Here is an 18,322-nt window from a genome sequence, read left to right on the forward strand (position 1 = left end):
GCACATATTCTGTTTATCAAATTTATCCATAGACTATCCATTTACACCCTTGGCAAATTGTTGTTGTTGTTTTTATAGCCCTGAGCTATACTTTTATTATGAATTCCATTCAAAGAGCAGGTCGTTCCTAAACTATTGAACATACAAACTACTTGCATCCCTGATTATGCCCTTTCCTCCTCTAGGGAGGGGTGTAAAATTTGACATCCTCTTCCTAATGCAGTATTTATTTCAGTTTTTCAGTCTCTCTACCTTACCTATTTTCATTATACAAGTGAGATAGAGCAGTTGTGCAAAATACATTTCTCTTCCTGTTCTGCTTCTTCAAAAACCCATCTGAAAGAATCACCCTATGCTCTGAGTACTTATATGTAAGATAAGTGTGGGTCCACATCCTTTTAACTCTGCACTCGCTGTGCCCTCAACTGTTCTAGCAATAGATGTGGGAAGCTGTCTGAGCTGAGCTGTGAGTCAGGAACTATGGAAGTTTCAGCCATGGAATCAAGGGTATTTCCAAATGTGGGATGGGTTTTATGAGGTAGGGGAGGATATATTAATTGAAATTTATCCTCCCAGGTGCACACATGTGCGGCTTGAACCGTGTTTTAAATTCCCACCCTTGGCAGCAAAATCAAAAGAATAGGAATCAGGCTGCAAAGCCTTGTTTTCAGCAAGTCCAGCTATGAAGTAAGCTGGCTTCCCCCATCTTACCCTACTTAACAAATAATCAGGCAGCAACTTGTAAAGTAAGTTTTAAAATAAGATTTACTTAATTTATAATCATGCATTGGTTCACAGAAAACACAGCAGTAAAAACTATAGGAGTGACTGGGCAGGACTGAATTCTGGTGACTGTCGTTTTCTGTAATTAGTACAAGTATTATTATTTTTTAAGTTGCTCCAGTAAATGCATGTTTTGCATATCTAACCATTATTTGATAATATTTTATCAGTCAATTGAAGAAATTTTCTTTGACCAAGATAGATTATGGAACTGGAACATTCTGAATAACAACCTTAATAATAGGAAACCCAAAATGCATTAGTATTGCCCAGAAAAATCACTTGTGTTTTCAAGAAACATAATGTAAGACCTTAAACTATTTCAAAGAAGAATCATTAATTCAACAAGGACCAAATAATTTTCAAAAGACCAGTAAAAGCTACTGCAGTGAATATAGTACCAATCATGAAGGCAATCATGGGGTGGACAAAAATACACCCCAAATTTCCTCCAATGGGAAAAACCTGCATATCTCTAATGAAAAGAATTAGAGCCTTTGGTCAATCACCTATTCTACAAACAATTAGCATCCACCTGTCTGGTTGCTTGGTAACAAAGCAATCAGAAAACAAAAGCTGAGGCACATCCTGTTTTGATGCCTGGATCAGCAACCTTTCTGAAGCAATATAGATCTTGGTCTGGGCAATTCTTGGTTTACTGAGTTCAATGAAATACAGTGGTACCTTGGTTCTCAAACTTAAACTGTTCCGGAAGTCTGTTCCAAAACCAAAGTGTTCCCAAACCATGGTACGCTTTTTCATAGAAACTAATGTAAAATAGATTAGTCTGTTCCAGACTTTTAAAAGTAACCCCTAAAACAGCAGTTTAACATGAATTTTACTGTCTAACGAGACCATTGATCCATAAAATGAAAACAATAAACAATGTACTGCAGTCACACAATCAATCAATCAATCAATCAATCAGTAGCTGAACTGGGTTCCACACAGTCACAGAAACAAAACAAAAAGAGCCACAAAAACAAAAACGCAAAATAAGTAGCAAAAACAGACAGACCTCAGCGTAACGCTCAAAACGGAAGTACGGCACTCAAAATGGTGCATATTCGGCTTCCGAAAAAAGTTCTTAAATCGGAACACTTACTTCTGGGTTTGCAGTGTTAGGGTTCCAAGTTGTTTGAGTACCAAGACATTTGAGAACCAAGGTAGGTAGGTAGATAAGTAAGTAAGTAAGTAAATAAGTGAATATGGAGCACCTTTATCCCTAAAGATTTTGAAGCGGCAAAAGCCATCTGTTCCCAGTGTTCTGGTTCTTCAATGTAGACTCCTGGGTGATGGTCTTTGGTCAGAGGCATTTTGAAAATAAATTTTAAAAATGCAATAGCTGTATTTTGTTTTTTATGTGTTGGGCCATCCTGCTGCTGTCGATCAACTGGTGTAAGTGAACTTCCATTCTAGCCAGTAATTTGGTAACCTACTGAAATTCAGGTTGGGACTCCCATGGGCACATTGTTTAAGTCACTATAGTGGAGAGGAGTTTGGTCACCTGTTTCACTTTACCCATCTCTGGTTGATAACAGGAGAGTTGAGCTAAGCAGACTCAAGTGAGTGCAGAAATACAGGTAATTGCATTGCATGCTTATGCAAGCTTTTTCAGACTAGCCTCCCAGATGCTTGCAAATTATCTTGTCATTTAATTAGGTCCTTTCACCTGCATTAAAATGTAAAATATGACAGCACCCCTAAAACTACAGGTTTGTGTCCTGCGGTACCATGGTACTGTTGTAAGATCGAGTCCCTGCTGAATAGTTGCTCTTCAAATATTGCTTGCTGCAAATTGTAGCGAGAAAACAAGTTTTCAGGAATGTATTTTTTTACAGTAAGATATTCCCCAAGAAAGTTGTCCAGGGGGCATTCATTTAGCATTTATTCATTATTCATGTATCATCACACAAGCATCTTGAAGATTAAGTGTGGGGAAAGGCAAAGCTCATGATAGCACAGATGGTACAGGTGAAATGTGCACAGCAAAGGAGCTGTAAAGAGCATGTGAGAATGAATTGTGTTTGGAAAAATCTGCTGCGTTGGGAATACCAGGAGTCCAAATCTAACACTTAGTTAATAGCATAATGCCAGGAGAGACCTGCATAGCTAGCAGTATGTGGCACCAGGGACTATGAGCAATCACAAACATGCTGGTTCTAAACAGGCAGGCAAAGCGAAGTTTTATTCTGCCGTTGAAGACTGTGAAAAATAATAATATAGTGAGGAGATTGGGGGGGGGGAAGGCAAGCTGGAGGGCGGGGGGGGGGGGACTCAACCCAAAATTTTTATTTGAGACCTTTTGGTCTGTTCCGGGAAGGGCAGGAAAGAGAAAATGGATCTCAACTCTGTGGGATGTAAAACTTATAGCAGTCAAGTACAACATTCCTGCAGTGGACATGTTAGGAGGTGTTTTGTACCACTCAGGAGAAGACTTCCTGTTTCCTCCTGAGCTGGGACAGACTTCCACTACACGTGACTTGAAGAGGGTGTGGTCTGTTGTACTAGCATGGAGGAGCACATGCCCTCCATGTTCTGATCAGTGTGTGTTCTCCATTTTGTATGTTGCTGTGTGTTTGGAGAAGTGACTGCTTAGTCGCAGTCACTTGGGACTGACTTCTTTCTGGAATAGTTCTAGTTGTTATGTAACCTAAGCCTGCCTTCAGGGGTAACCTGAATGAATCTGTGAGGAAGCTACTTTTATATTAACATTAATCAGACTCTTGTGTTTATTCTTTTTAAGAGGGATTGGAAGGGATTTTACCAGGAAAGAATCTTTAATAGTAAGACTCAGATGAGTCAGCAATAAGCTGAGGGCTGCGTAATTTGAAAGGGGGGTGTTTGGAACTCTGCTAGAATATGGAACTTGCTAGCACAAGTTAAGAAGGATATCATTAAATAATATATCCTCTCCTGCCTCCCTAATAATCCCAGACTCAACTGCCGCTAACCCTGACATGCAAATCTCCCCATGTGGTTCTGAAAAAATGTGGTTCACAGGCTGTAATTCTTACAGCCCTAAAAATTCTCTCCTCACCCACAATCTTACTATTATTGCTTGAGCCCCAGCCTCACTCCACCTGCCCTACTGTATGGAGATTATAACTGTGGTCTACATTATAGGGCTGCTTGTATGAAATGCTGAGAAAGTATTAAAAGACTGCTTTTAGGGTGCATTTATATAAAGCATTTCAAATGGTAACGTGGTGGCCCAAACAGTCTATTCCTAGTTCATTTGCCTTTCACATGCTTTCATGCATAAGTCGATTCCATCTCATTATTGCCACAGTCTGAGGTTTCATAGGATTGCTGAGTTGGAAGGAACCCCCCAAGGGCCATGTGTTCCCAATCCTCTGCAATGCAGTGCAGGAATCAGAAACCTTTGTTGTGGTGGTTGTGTTTTAGGAATCTGCATGGAAATGTGTATGTATTTAAATATTCTATTTTATTTCAAAAAAATATATGCATTTCTCAACTTTCTCTCTCTCTGAGAGAGAACTATGTTAGGAAGTTCCAAGCCAGCCAATTAAGTTCCAATCTGGCCATTAGTCTGCCAGGTGCAAATCAGGTTGGTTTGTTTTCATTGTTTGAAAACATCAAGTACTGTGCTGCTTTATCATCCCTGTGACAGTGGTGACACATTATTCGGCTGCATCAGACTTCCATTTCCCAGACTTTTTGTCACTTCCCCCAACAGGTTTTTATGGTTGAGTGCAGATCGGGATTATAATTTTGCCGTTTTGGGAAGCTGCTCTCGAGACTGAGCAATTGCAGCAGGGAATTTTTGTCCATATTGCCTTTTAGGATCATTTCAGTATAATCATGGTAGTATTTTGGGACATACTGTTATCATGCAAAGGGGACAGATTACCATCTCTCTAGTCTTCTGAACCATATTGCCAAGTAGTAATTTTTATTTTCTTTATAGATGTTATATAAGAGATTTCAGTCTTAAATATTTTATAACTTCTTAAAAACAATCAGCCCCAAATTTATATACAGATGCAGATGCTGAGCACTTAGAATTAAACTATGCACATTAGCAGAAATTATAGAGAGCTTTGCTTTATTTGCTCAACCGTAAAACATTTAACCTCTGAATCTGCTGTTTTATGTACTCATAATTTTAATATGTAACTAACAGTGAACTATCACCCACTTCAGTATTGCAGGAAGTTCATTGTGAAGTGTTTTGTTTTGTTTTTACCTGGGGAGGTGAGCATCATGTTTTGCTCTGGGTTGTTGTTTTTTTTAAAAAAAATGCTTTCGGTAAATATTATAGCAACTATGCTTGAAAGCATTTCTCCACAATCATTTTTAATTCAGTGAGCTAAGTAAAAGCTATGCTAAGATGGGATGTTAGGAACCAGCACATTCCTTCAGAGAAGAAACAGTTGTTATCACGTGTCACTGTTTCCAATCGCAAAGTCAGGGGAGTGTCTCTTATCAACCAGAGCGCTGACCCATTTTGTTCACTTCTTTGCTTTCTTGTATGTTTACTAGAATGGAAGTCCAAACCACCAGGATTTAGGTCATTATCAGGTCTTCCTTTCTGTCACCTTCATCCTAGCTTCTAAACAGCAGCCTAAAAAAGGTAAAGGACCCCTGACAGTTAAGTCCAGTCGCATATGACTCTGGGGTTGCGGCACTCATCTTGCTTTACTGGCCGAGGGAGCCGCCGTTTGTCCGCAGACAGTTTTTTCAGGTCATGTGGCCAGTATGACTAAGCCACTTCTGGCAAAAGCAGAGCAGTGTATGGAAATGCCGTTTACCTTCCCTCCGGAGCAGTACCTAATTTTTTACTTGCACTAGTATGCTTTCGAACTGCTAGGTTGGCAGGAGCTGGGACCGAGCAACGGGAGCTCACCCCATCACGGGGGATTCAAACCGCAACCTTCTGATCGGCAAGCCCAAGAGGCTCAGTGATTTAGATCACAGCGCCGCCCGCATCCACAAACAGCAGCCTGCTTTGAAGACATAACCTCCCTATCACCATGTTGATTTAGACTGAGTTTGAGGCATTGAAGGACTAAATCACAGGCATTAAATCACCAGGAGATTTCTGTTTTGAATTAGTGCTAAATGTAATCCAGTGTTGCCTCCAGTGTAACGAGAGAATGATACAGTCTTCCTCAACCTGGTGCTTTCTGACTCTTGGACAACAGCTCTCATCAGCCTCAGCCAGATGGGAGTTGTAGCCCAACAGCTGAAGGGTCCCAGGTTGGATAAGGCTGTAACAACAGATTATGTTAAGGATGAAAAAAAAACACTGCATTTTTCCACTAGTGCCAGTCAGTGGTAAGGCATTAGCAGAGACAGGAAGATGCCTTATGTGATAACATAAGGCACAACAAGTTTACAACATACCGTATTTTTCGCTCTATAACACGCAGATTTTTTCTCCTAAAAAGGAAGGGGAAATGTCTGTGCGTGTTATGCAGCGAATGTGTGGTCCCTGGAGCCGAAAAATGAGGCAAAAATCAAACCGCGCTTCAGGGAGAAGGGAGCTCCGTGAGAGAGGAAGCTGTTGCTTTCCTGCATTCTGCCTCAGGGTCTTACTGCCCACCCTCTCTGTTTCGTTACTGTGTTTGCTCAAACGGAACAAAGAGCAGGGAAAGCCCCTCCCCTCCAGGCAAGAATAGAGGAAAGGAAAGGAGCGTCCCTCCTTCTATCCTCTCCCTGCTCCGGAGGGAACAATGTTTGTGAAGGGAAGAGAGATTACAGGTTCGGCTTAAAATTCTGATTTGACTTCCTGCTTTTTGTTTTTGGAGACACACAGCATTCAAATACAGTGGTGCCTCGCAAGACGAAATTAATTTGTTCCGCAATTCTCTTCGTCTTGCGGTTTTTTCGTCTTGCGATGCACGGTTTCCCATAGGAATGCATTGAAAATCAATTAATGCGTTCCTAGGGAAACCGCCTTCAGACCAGGTCCGGGGACAGTCTGTCCCCGGACCTCTTCTGAAGGCTGGGGGGGGGGACAAGGGCTTTTCTTCCCACCCCCAGCATTTTAAAATCGCCCCGGGACAGCGGAGGACTTCTCCGCTGTCTGGGGCGATTTAAAAGCCCCTGGGAAGGCAGGCAGGGGGGACAAAGACTTTTGCCCCCCGCCAGCCTTCAGAAGAGGTCCTGGACCTCTTCTGAAGGCTGGCGGGGGCGAAAGTCTTTGCTCCCCCCGCCTGCCTTCAAAAGCTGTCCGGCCCAGGCTTCCCGGACCTTTCCGCCAGCAGCGGCAGCGCTGCCGCTGCTGGCAGAGACTTGCCGGCATGCAGAAGCCTGTGCGCTGCGTGCCCAGGCTTCGCGGACCTCTCCGCCAGCAGCGGCAGCGCTGCCGCTGCTGGCGGAGATTTGCCGGCATGCAGAAGCCTGTGCGCAGCGCGCCCAGGCTTCGCGGACCTCTCCGCCAGCAGCGGCAGCGCTGCCGCTGCTGGCGGAGACTTGCCGGCATGCAGAAGCCTGCGCGCAGCGCGCCCAGGCTTTGCGGATCTCTCCGCCAGCAGCGGCAGCGCTGCCGCTGCTGGCGGAGACTTGCCGGCATGGCGAAGCCTGCGCGCAGCGCGCCCAGGCTTCGCGGACCTCTCCGCCAGCAGCGGCAGCGCTGCCGATGCTGGCGGAGACTTGCCGGCATGTCGAAGCCTGCGCGCAGCGCGCCCAGGCTTCGCGGACCTCTCCGCCAGCAGCGGCAGCGCTGCCGCTGCTGGCGGAGACTCTCCTGCCTTCAAAAGCCGTCCGGGATAGCAGGAAGTGCTTCCCTGCTATCCCGGACTGCTTTTAAAATGCTGGTGCTGGGGAGCAAAGCCTTTCGGCCCCCGCCAGCCTTCCTGGACCTCTTCTGAAGGCCGGAGGGGGGGGGGAAAGGCTTTGCTCCCCACCGCTAGCATTTAAAAGAGGTTCCCGGAGATTTCCCTATGGGCTTTCATCTTGCGAAGCAAGCCCATAGGGAAATTCGTTTTGCGAAGCGCCTCCAAAACGGAAAACCCTTTCGTCTAGCGGGTTTTCCGTCTTGCGAGGTGTTCGTCTTGCGGGGTACCACTGTATGCTTTCTTCCATTTAAAAGGATGAAATCCTTAAACAGTGTTTTGCCTGTAAATTCATGCGATCTGGAAGATTACAGTGTCTGTACCTCTTAAGGGATGGCAAAGCTTAGGTTTCGCTGCTAAATAGTTCTTAATGCAGTTAAAATGCTTTCTTCTGTCATGCTGGTGGGAGGGAGAGGGGGAGAGAGAGAGAGAGAGAGAGAGAGAGCACGCTGGCTGGCTTGTGTGGGTGGGTGGGGGGAAACTTTTGCCTTCCTTTCCTCACGTTATAGCCCTCTCCTGCATTCTTAGCCTTCTGTGTTTTTCCTTCCCTCCCCACTTAAAATGTGGTTACAAAGCATGGATCCACATGGATCCTCAGGATCTTTGCATTGGGTCCCCCAAAATTCACCATCAGAGCACACAGCATGTCCATGGCTACAGCCTGCCCCCCCAAAATCACACACCCATTGTTGCCTGGGGCTGCAATGGTGCAAAAACGTGGTTACAAAGCATGGATCCACATGGATCCTCAGGATCTTTGCATTGGGTCAGCCAAAATTCACCATCAGAGCACATAGCATGTCCATGGCTACAGCCTGCCCCCCCAAAAAAATCACGCACCCACTGTTGCCTGGGGCTGCAATGGTGCAAAAACGTGGTTACAAAGCATGGATCCACAGGGATTCTCAGGATTTTTGCATTGGGTCACCCCAAATTCACCATCAGATCACATGTCTGTGGCCACAGCATGAAGCACAAAAATGATACGTCCACTGTTTCATTCAGAATATTTTTTCCCTTGTTTTCCTCCTCTAAAAACGATGTGCGTGTTATGGTCAGGTGCGTGTTATAGAGCGAAAAATACGGTAGGTAAGTATGGGAAGAAAGGCATTCCTACTTTCACCACCTTCATGTGTGCCCTCTTGGATAATTTTTTTTAATTGAATTGCATATTCTTCTATTTTAATGTACCTTTGGTGGATGTTAGTCATTTTAAAATTATATTTTATGTGATTATAATATGCTATGAAGTCACTCAATATGAATTAGATAGACGGATGGATAGATAGATTTAAAATAATACTAACAATGGACCGCTGTTTTGGGGGGGAAATGTAGATCACACAATGTCTAGTTGCACTCTGCTTAATGTTTTGCTGAAAATCAAGATGTCTAATTGGCCCTGATAAAACCAGCCCAGGAACTCCTTGCCTTCCCTCTTTGCAACCCTTGTGTGCAGAATTAAGACTTGTGTGCCACTTAAGTGACACAGTAAGAGCTCTTCTTCCTGTGTCAAGACTATTTAATTCTATTCCCTGGAGCTCTTATATATCTTTTCCAATAACAAATATTTTGTGCTAAACTGAATGTACTAAATTGGCTTGTGAGAGCAAGTTTTTATTTTATTTTATTTTTAAAAAACATGCATATATACTTCACACATTTTCCTACTCAGACACAGTTAGTTAGATGTGGACAGGCTGCTTGGACGAGTGAAACCAACCACCTGTCTCCTGGATCCTTGCCCATCCTGGCTTATAAAAGCTAGCCGGGAAGGACTGGGCGATGGGCTTCGTGGGGTGGTGAATGCTTCCCTCCGTGAGGGAGCCTTCCCAGACCCGCTGAAAGAGGCGGTTATTAAACCGCTTCTTAAAAAACCATCTTTAGATGCGGCCACGATGGCCAACTATCGCCCAGTCTCAAATCTTCCATTCCTGGGCAAGGTGATTGAGCGAGTGGTTGCTGAACAACTCCAGGCACGCCTGGAAGAAGCGGACCATTTGGATCCCTTCCAGTCGGGATTCAGGCCTCATCATGGGACTGAAACTGCCTTGGTCGCACTGGTTGATGATCTCCGGCGGGCTAGGGACAAAGGTGAGAGCTGTTTCCTAGTTCTGCTGGATCTCTCAGCGGCGTTTGATACCATCGACCATAGCATCCTTCTGGACCGTCTTGAGGGGCTGGGAGCTGGGGGCACTGTTATACAGTGGTTCCGCTCCTTCCTCCTGGGCCGTGTTCAGAAAGTGGTGGTGGGGGATGAGTGTTCAGACCCTTGGGCCCTCACTTGTGGGGTGCCTCAGGGTTCTGTCCTCTCCCCCATGCTTTTTAACATCTATATGAAGCCGCTGGGAGAGATCATCAGGAGGTTTGGGCTGGGTGTTCATCAGTATGCGGATGACACCCAGCTCTACCTCTCTTTTAAATCAGAACCAGTGAAGGCGGTGAAGGTCCTGTGTGAGTGTCTGGAGGCGGTTGGAGGATGGATGGCGGCTAACAGATTGAGGTTGAATCCTGACAAGACAGAAGTACTGTTTTTGGGGGACAGGAGGCGGGCAGGTGTGGAGGATTCCCTGGTCCTGAATGGGGTAATTGTGCCCCTGAAGGACCAGGTGCGCAGCCTGGGAGTCATTTTGGACTCACAGCTGTCCATGGAGGCACAGGTCAAATCTGTGTCCAGGGCAGCTGTTTACCAGCTCCATCTGGTACGTAGGCTGAGACCCTATCTGCCTGCGGACTGTCTCGCCAGAGTGGTGCATGCTCTGGTTATCTCCCGCTTGGACTACTGCAATGCGCTCTACGTGGGGCTACCTTTGAAGGTGACGCGGAAACTACAACTAATCCAGAATGCGGCAGCTAGACTGGTGACTGGGAGCGGCCGCCGAGACCATATAACACCGGTCTTGAAAGACCTGCATTGGCTCCCAGTACGTTTCCGAGCACAATTCAAAGTGTTGGTGCTGACCTTTAAAGCCCTAAACGGCCTCGGTCCAGTATACCTGAAGGAGCGTCTCCACCCCCATCAGTCTGCCCGGACGCTGAGGTCCAGTGCCGAGGGCCTTCTGGCGGTTCCCTCACTGCGAGAAGCAAAGCTACAGGGAACCAGGCAGAGGGCCTTCTCGGTAGTGGCGCCCGCCCTGTGGAACGCCCTTCCAGCAGATGTCAAAGCGATAAACAACTACCTGACATTCAGGAGACATCTTAAGGCAGCCCTGTTCAGGGAAGTTTTTAACGTATGACATTTTACTGTATTTTTGGTTTTTATGGAAGCCGCCCAGAGTGGCTGGGGAGGCCCAGCCAGATGGGCGGGGTATAAATAATAAATTATTATTATTATTATTATTATTATTAGTTGCTGCAGCTTTTCAGATGCGTTCAGAATAATTATGTTTTTATTGTTATATTTATCTTCTTTTTAGTTTTTGTTTTGTGTGTGGTTTTGCTAATTTAGATGTTTCTGCTGGTGAATTTGATGGATTGTGTGTTCTGTAGCATTCAGAGGATGCTATAAAGTAAAGGACTGCTCTGTTTTTGTTTTCAGACCCCACAGCCCATATAGTGCACAGGTGTAAATCTTGGAAGCCTAGCTGCTCTTCAAGGTCCTAAGCAGATGTATTCCCCTTTCAGTGATACGTTTACTAGTCATGCTTTAGATTAGCCTTCTGTGGTCTTTGGCAACTAGATGCTGTTGGATTAAAATCCCAATCATCCTCAGGCAGCATGGTCAACAGTCAGGGACAAGAGTTAAACTAACCCTAGGCTGTTAACTGGACTCATGGTTCTTGATGTTATTTCTTTAAATTTATATACTACCCTTCATCCAAAGACATCAGGGCAGTTCACAAATAAAAGAAATATTTATTTTTATTGGACACTGTCACAAGGTGCAACCTACATAAAGCACTAAAAACAATGTAAGTACAAATCCTAAAATACAGTTTTACACCACAGCAGCAAAACAATTACAAAAACCAATCCCATAAAGATGCTAGAACTGAAGTCATTTAAATATGCACTCACACCTTCTAATCTTTGTTTCTGTGTTACGGATATGTTTGACATCAGCACACAGTCTCTGCACTACTGCAAATGTGGCATTTGAGATGAAACAGTAGAATACATTCTAGGTAGTATATGAAAGGTTTAGCATCTTCTACGTGCAAGTGTGATGGAAGGACGCAAGACTTTAAAAGAAGCAGAGGGGATAGGGATCTATATCCATCTGTTTTCTCCTGAGGGTTATAAATAAGAAGAGCACCATTATTACTTAAAGACTTGGTGGAGTTTGTAAATAATTGTCTTGTGATGTAAAGTCCCATTGACACTCAGGAAATGTGTTTCAGTTTATATCACCCAAAGAAGATACTTTCAAATCGGCAAGAGAATGCACAAGGGAGTGTTGTGTTCTTAAAATGATGATAGTTTCAAGTAAATATTGGAAAAAGAAGATACTCTACCAGTGTTGGAGCACTGCCATCAATTTCTTTATCATGCAGAGATGAAAGTGAAATTGTCACAGGATAATCACAGGGATGTTGTAGTTTTAGAATAATTAATGTTGTTGACAATTGAAAATTAGGCTGTGCAAACATTGCTGCTTATTCCAGCTCCATGTGTTTGAAGTCAAATACACATGAGGTTATCCACAATCCAGAGGCATCTCGTAGCTTCTTGAGAAATGCTCCTGTGTGGTGTGCTTTTCTCCTCATGGAAGCTTCAGTTAAGCTGAAGAGTGCACATTTCAGGGAGCTGTTGCACACATGCCAGTAACAGTGCATGGGCAATTTACTGGGTCTGAATTGGGGTTTGGGATGAGGAAACTAGTAAGGTATTGGGTATTGGGTGAAGATATCCCAACCCTCTCTCTGACCTGTACAACAAGTTAGGAATATGACTTGAAACACAGTGGTGGGGGAAAGCAACCTCACTGTGTTTCAAGCTGCTAATGAGTACATCATTTTAGTGTAATCTCTCATTTTGTATTTAATTTGACTGAATGCTTTTATTTTTGAAGTGTGTTAGGCATATGGGGTATCGTAAGTCACTCATGTTTAATGAGGGCACAGCAAATATAAATAACTTGACAATCTAAAATGTTTGTATTCAGTATCACCCAGAGAACATTTAGACACTGGAAAAGTCAGGGATATTAGAGGTAACCCTAAGAAGATAGGCCTTATGTCAAAGCAGACGATCGCTCCATCCAGCTCAGTATCATCCCTGATGACTGACAATAGCTCTCCAGTGTTTCAGATGGCGGGTATGGTATTCCTTGTTGCCCAGTATTCCACTCACCTCAGCTACAAAAGATCCAGGAGGAGGAGATAGAAAAGATTGGAAGCATCTGGCCTTTATCAGGTTGACTGGCTGCTAGCCTTACGAAAGGTGTGGTGAACTGCCTCAGTAGAGGCCACACCAAAGGGGATCTTGCCTTTACAGTTCCCCATTGGGATACCCCTTGAGGTTGCCATAAAGGTGAGAGAGTTACTTCCATGTGGTTTTTATTAGGCCTGAAGGTTGCGTAAGGAATATTTAGCTGTATAACAAGCTTGAAGGGGTGACTCCAAAAGAGGTGTCCCTTTAGATCATCACAAATTATGTATATTTTTACCTGATGACTGTTAGTAATAGTTTTTTATGGCATGCCAGCTATATGCTTGTACTTTAATAATATAGTGATAATAATTTATTATTTATACCCTGCCCATCTGGCTGGGTCCCCCCAGCCACCCTGGGTGGCTTCCAACAAAGTATTAAAATACAATGGTCTGTTAGACATTAAATTTGCTGAGGGGGTTGTTGAATCTTGTCTCAGTAGAGCCCTCGTCCAACATAGTGAGCCTTGGTCCAACACCAAGGGAGAATGGTATGCTTATATAGTTGTTTTTGGCTGTTTGGCTGTTGAGATGGAAAGAAGGAGCGGAATTATGTCCCCAGGCTGAAAACTTGTTGGCACAAAACTGTGCCTTCTTAGGGAAATAGACAGGGGAACAGTGTGGTTTTTGTTTTTTGTTTTTGATGTCTTGGACATTTCCAAGTAGAAGATAGGATGTGGGACCAAGGATGGTGTAGATGAGTGGGACTTAGACTTCGACCTCTCAGCTTGGTCATGTGACCTGGCATGCCAGCGAAAAGGTTGCTGTACCTCAAACATTATTTTAAAGGCTTGTTTTTTCTTCTGCCAGGCTTAGGCTGGCTTAATCAGCAGTAACCTCACTGCTGAACGGAGTTTGAATCTGGTGCAACTTTACACCTGCTTAGCTTAATTTACAGCAGCTTGCTTTATGCCAACTTCTTGTGTGTAGGCTTCTTCCCTTAGTCAAGGCAACTTCCAGTGGATTGCTTGAAGTGTACTCTGCCAGCTGAGCTGTAGAAAGATGTTGTCTCAGCAAAGTAGTCATCTGAATAAGTCTGTATAAGTCTGTAAGGGCCTGACCTTCCAGTGCCCTTCTATCCTAGAAAACTATCTGAGTTTTTAAAGGTTATAGATGATTTTCTCCTGCATGGCTAAGGAGTAGGAGGAGCTACAAGGCAGTCATCCCTGGAATGTGATGTGAAAGCTGCATTGTCCAGCTTAGATAATGTGATTGGGGGTGATGAGCGACATGATCTGTGATTTGTATGACAACATATATAATATTATTTGCTAAATGATGTGATAATTTGGCTTGATTTTTGCTGACTCCAGGTATGTTCTGCTGCATGTGTGAGTCCTCTGCTGAATCTTTTTGTAACTGTATTAGAACCTCGGTTGACGTTACTGGGGTTTTTTTTAAATCATGTTTTAAATGTTATGGACTATCTGAAACACTCATGTGCTGAAAGTCAGTGTATACATTTATCAAATATATATTCATGATAAGCTAAGAGTCTGAACCTAAAACCACCCCAGTAATTGTATCATCTGTTTTGTGTATATGCTATTCAGGGTTTTTGTACCTTTGCCTTTTTGAGTCTTCTAATAAAACAATTCAGCTCTTTCTCATGTAATAAATTTTGTTAATATATTTAAAGGCCTTGCAGCCATTAGATTTCATAGACCATTTGGCTGCTCAGTCCCACATTATTAGAGAGACCAGATATGCTTGTCTGGTATTTTGTACAGTTTTTGAGGTGAAGAATAGTGCCGGGGGCTGGAGGGAAGAACATCAGAGTGGCAGCATAACCCCCTCCCCCAACAAAAAAATTATCTACTTACTCCCTGAACATGGAGAATATGTTCAGAAATGTGTAAAGAAATATGTCCCAAACAAGTGTGGATGTAAAAAACCCCACCCCTGGCAGATTTAAGATTCACAACTGATGCTGAAGTAGTATAGCTCTCCACACCCATAATTACATCGCTTTGTGGCCGCAGGATCTTAATTGCTACTTTTACTACACAGTTCTTTTCCGTGTCATCCTCTTGTTTCACCAGCCCAGATTTACACCAGAAAGAAAGATGACTATTTTTGAGGTTGAATGCTTCTTTCTGTCAAAAAACATGCTGTGCGTGAAAAGTATAATAAAAGCAATATCGCAGCAATATTGCAGCATCAGTGAAACAATTGTTTAAATAGCAAAACAGTGGATCATAGAATCAGAGTTGAAAGGGGACCCAAGGGTCATCTAGTCCAACCTCCTGCAATGCAGGAATCTCAACTGAAGCATCCATGACAGGTGGCCTTCCAACCTCTGTTTAAAAACCTCCAAGGAAGGAGAGTGAAAACAGTTGAAGAGTGCTAAAATTTAATTTATAATGTGTACCATGGTAGTGTTTGTTGTCTTCACATAAATAATGTAGAACACAAATGAGATTTATTTGTTTGCTTTTAACATTCTATCTTTCCTCAGGTTCTCAAGGTAGTTTACAGTTTAAAATAATGGCTTATGAGCTAATAGACTTTCGTTATTTACGGTATCTAAAAGCATTTATTTGTCCCTAGGTCTATAAAAAGCATTTATATACTGCTTAGTATATTTTTTTAAAATGTCCAAGTGGTGGTACGTGGTACAAAAGGAAGAAGGAATGAGGAGGGAAGGGGAAAATGAGCAACGCACAGGCTCTACTACTTTTATGCTGTTAAATAACTGACTTAAATATTTACCAGTGCCGGAAACAGTTATGGACAGGGAAGAGCCAAATCACATTTGATCCTACCTTAATTAACAAAGGGGGCACTGCTGTTTCACTTTCCTGTCTCTCTGCTATAGCCATATAGAATACCGTATTTTTCGCCCTATAAGACGCACTTTTTCCCCTCCAAAAATGAAGGGGAAATGTGGGTGCGTCTTATGGGGCGAATGCAGGCTTTCGCTGAAGCCTGGAGAGCGAGAGCGGTAGGTGCGCACCGACCCCTCTCGCTCTCCAGGCTTCGCGGACCTCTCCTCAAGCAGCGGGAACGTTCCCACTGCTTGGGGAGAGTTGCAGGCATCCCGAAGCCTGCAAGCGCTGATCCCAGCACGTGCAGGCTTCGCGGATCTCTCCCCAAGCAGCGGGAACGTTCCCACTGCTTGGGGAGAGTTGCAGGCATCCCGAAGCCTGCGCGCGCTGATCCCAGCACGTGCAGGCTTCGCGGATCTCTCCCCAAGCAGCGGGAACGTTCCCACTGCTTGGGGAGAGTTGCAGGCATCCCGAAGCCTGCGCGCGCTGATCCCAGCACGCGCAGGCTTCGCGGATCTCTCCCCAAGCAGCGGGAACGTTCCCACTGCTTGGGGAGAGTTGCAGGCATCCCGAAGCCTGCGCGCGCTGATCCCAGCACGCGCAGGCTTCGCGGATCTCTCCCCAAGCAGCGGGAACGTTCCCACTGCTTGGGGAGAGTTGCAGGCATCCCGAAGCCTGCGCGCGCTGATCCCAGCACGCGCAGGCTTCGCGGATCTCTCCCCAAGCAGCGGGAACGTTCCCACTGCTTGGGGAGAGTTGCAGGCATCCCGAAGCCTGCCCGCGCTGATCCCAGCACGCGCAGGCTTCGCGGATCTCTCCCCAAGCAGCGGGAACGTTCCCACTGCTTGGGGAGAGTTGCAGGCATCCCGAAGCCTGCAAGCGCTGATCCCAGCACGTGCAGGCTTCGCGGATCTCTCCTCAAGCAGCGGGAACCACCGCTGGGCTCCCACGGCTTGCAGAGAGCTGCCTGTTTGGGGGCTGGGGTCGGGGGAAGCTCGGGCTGCCCCAGCCCCGCGCCTGGGGGGGAAATAATTTTTTCCCTTTATTTCCCCCCAAAAAAACTAGGTGCGTCTTATGGGCCGGAGCGTCTTATGGGGCGCAAAATACGGTAGATGCTGATGGAATCATCTCTGTGAGATGGAGCTAATCCAAGCGAGGCTGATGCAGTGGGCTAAAGCCTCGCCTCTTCGTTTGCAGCCAGGTGTACTGTGTGACTGCTGTTGTGTTATATTAGTTAGGATATTGTATTTAATAAGTTTGTCCTGAGCAAGACTCAGTATTTGAAGAGGAGGTGGAAGAAGGGAGAGGAGAGATGCAGAGAGAAAAATATGCCGAGAATGTGACTAGCTATTATGACTAAAGATCTTCCTAAGCATTTTTTAAATCTATTCCTCATGGGACAAAGGAGCAAATATGAAAACTGCTGATGGCGATGGTTGTGGGATGAGCTGTTCGCCAATGGAGGGCATCTTATTTTCTCACAAGCAGCCAGGTCTGTTTTGTGTCCAAGATACAAAAAGCATGATTTTGCTGTAAATACGGAGATGCAAGAAGTGGTACAAAAAAGAACTATATATAGATTGGCTGGCAGCATCATGGAATCGCTTCAGGCCCAGCCAAATACAATTTGCAGTTGCTTAAGTTTTCCTGACACCACTCTCAGATCATCATTCTGCTCAGGTAGATAATAAATAGTTTTGTTTGTTTAACAATACTACAATTAATCTTATGTGCAAAACAAAACAGAAATGCCTAGTTGCCATGAATAGTAGACAGGGTAAACCTTTGTTAATCCTACCCTAGGCCACCCCCATCCATGGCTGTGCTTCATGCCTCCTTCAAATGCTTTTGCCTGGCTGAATTGTGGTCTTGGATGGGTACCTCTTGCTTGCCTGTGCAGAGAGATGTGGTATGTAGAAACCTCCTGGCTTTTGCAGGACTGGAACATAAGTCAACTGTACAAAGCTCAGACTCACATCTCTTGCTCCACCAGCTGCTTACCTCTAGCATCTCCCACCACTGGCATGAGGGAGTGTGGTCCTTGGGCTGGGAGAGGGTTTACAGGGTATATATAAAATGCACACGCTTTTGCTCTCTCAGATTAAGGAGCTTCCCTGAGCTTCGTCAAAGCTAGAGATTACTGCTTCCAAGACTCAGGAGCTTCCCAGAGCTGTGCACAGTTCCCAAGAGCATTCTAAGTCATCCTTTAGACACATTTGCACAGCTCCGCCTGAGCAGTGATTAGCCTGTAGAATCTTAGAATAAAAAGTAGTGAGCTTTTTAGAATAGTAGTGGGCTTTTTAGAATAAAAAGTAGTGATTTCTGTGCTACTTGCTTTGCTGTTTGACAAAAAGGTTTTCTTACTGAATATGAAAAATTCCTATTCAGCAGTTTAAAATCCTACCACTACCACTCCATGTCTAGGTGGTGCGTTTGTACGATTCCCACAGCACTGGTATGCCTCTACCACTTCTCAGCATCAGAATGAATGTGCAGCCTTGTATTGGAGCTGCTAATTTTTCATGACAGATTTTCAAATACCAAGAGTCAAAGACCTCTGGTAACAAAGAATATCCTGAGAAAGCAAAACCATAGC

General features: G+C 44.6%; 1 protein-coding gene across 10 annotated transcripts in view; it reads left to right on the forward strand.

Moving 5' to 3' along the window:
• Positions 1-18,322, forward strand: part of LOC308581527 (contactin-4) — a 527,693-nt gene that overhangs the window by 321,926 nt on the left and 187,445 nt on the right. The window contains exon 1 of one of the 10 annotated variants that reach the window (XM_081184016.1): positions 3,158-3,471. The exons of the other annotated variants lie outside the window; for them this stretch is intronic. The gene's annotated coding sequence lies outside the window, so the exon portion shown is untranslated. Of the gene's footprint in view, positions 1-3,157; positions 3,472-18,322 lie in introns of those variants that run through there. 10 annotated transcript variants of the gene reach the window in all.

This window comes from Podarcis bocagei (genome assembly GCF_964188305.1).
Source record: "Podarcis bocagei genome assembly, chromosome: 2".
Classification (NCBI taxonomy): domain Eukaryota; kingdom Metazoa; phylum Chordata; class Lepidosauria; order Squamata; family Lacertidae; genus Podarcis; species Podarcis bocagei.